The sequence below is a fragment of the Mytilus trossulus genome, chromosome 2 (genome assembly GCF_036588685.1).
Source record: "Mytilus trossulus isolate FHL-02 chromosome 2, PNRI_Mtr1.1.1.hap1, whole genome shotgun sequence".
Lineage (NCBI taxonomy): Eukaryota > Metazoa > Mollusca > Bivalvia > Mytilida > Mytilidae > Mytilus > Mytilus trossulus.
The window spans coordinates 78,135,197-78,136,944 of record NC_086374.1 but is presented as its reverse complement, the minus strand read 5'-3'; positions in this window follow the sequence as shown (position 1 = coordinate 78,136,944).

The window sequence follows — 1,748 nt, the reverse complement described above, 5'->3', positions numbered from 1 at the left end:
TCCAAGGCCTCAAATCCTTAAACACATTAGAAATAAGAGTCAAGCTATGCACTTCAAGTATTATAATTAGTTCCTTCATCCAATACAGGAGTGAGTGACCCAAGAAATGTGAAAATACTGGACATGTCACAGCTCTGACAGAGTATGTATATAGGAGGCACTTTATATATACAACAGTTTCACAAGCCACACTTCTTATATAATATTCATAGATATACTAATTTGTTAATGTACTGGTTCCCAGATATGATCTCTGTGTTTCATCTTATAGAGTAAGAGACATAACTTTGGCATGTTACCAGTATAGAAAAACATGGTAGCTTAAAAAATTTAATTCTTAGGAGTGGAGGTAGGTGTAGTATAGAAATTTAGTATCAGTTTAAACTCTTAGAAGTTCAGTTATGGGATATTGCATCGTCTATATTTACAGAATTGCAAGATGAATGAAACAACTCCATCCAAGTCACAATTTGTAAAAGGAAACCATTATAGGTCAAAGTAAGGCTTACCACATGGAGACTTGCCTCACACTGAACAACAAGCTATAAAGGGCCCCAAAATTACTAGTGTAAAACCATTCAAACGGGGAAAGCCAACTGTCTAATCTTAAAAGGTACCAACCTTCTCCCTTATCTGAAACAATAGTTCTAGTGTAACATCACAATATAGTAAGACATACTATAAGATATCAATTGAAATGACTTAACTAAATCAAAAGACATAACACAAGTGAACATGCATTGTTTAGGGGCCAGCTGAAGGATGCCTCCGGGTGCGGGAATTTCTCGCTACATTGAAGACCTGTTGGTGACCTGCTGTTGTTTTTTATTTGGTCGGGTTGTTGTCTCTTTAACACATTCTCAATTTTATTGAATGTATAAATTTGATTTTTGACACAATGTAAATACAAAATCAATCAAATAGGTGTTAAACAATTTCAGAAAAACAACCATAACCTTGGACAAAATGGTGCCAAATAGAATGTACACAGGTAAATGAAAACTAATTAGTTGTAAGGTATACAGTATAAATGGAGAAATGAAATATTTTTCACAATAATTTTTTTCACAGTAAAATTGTATGTTTGCTCTAATGATTGCTAACCTTTTTCTGATTAAACAGCCTTTTGTATTTTTCAACAATATAGCTAGAGGCTCTAAAGAGCCTGTGAAGCTCACCTTGGTCGATGTGCATATTAGACAAAGGACACAGATGGATTCATGACAAAAAAAATATTTTGTGATGGTGATGTGTTTGTAGATCTTACTTTACTGAACATTATTGCTGTTTACAGTTTATCTCTATCTATAATAGTATTCAAGATAATAACCAACCAAGTGCTCGGCAGGGCGCAGCTTTATGCGACTGTAGAGGTCAAACCCTGAGCAATTTGGGCAAATTTGGTCACAATATTCAAGCTTGATACTATCTGAAATTGGATTGTGATCAAATTTTTGACATAATATAGGTTTTTGTCACAAAATAAATGTGGTCAAAGATTTAACAAATCTACTGCACAATGATTTGCAATTTGAAGATTTCTTCTTGAAACTTTACAAAATTCGAGATTTGAGAAATTTTGAAATAAAAAATAAATCCCTTATAAAAATTGTAAACAAAAAATCCCCCGCCACCCATTTTTGAGCTCACCGGGCCCGAAGGGCCAAGTGAGCTTTTCTCATCACTTGGCGTCCGTCGTCGTCTGGCGTTAACTTTTACAAAAATCTTCTCCTCTGAAACTACTGGGC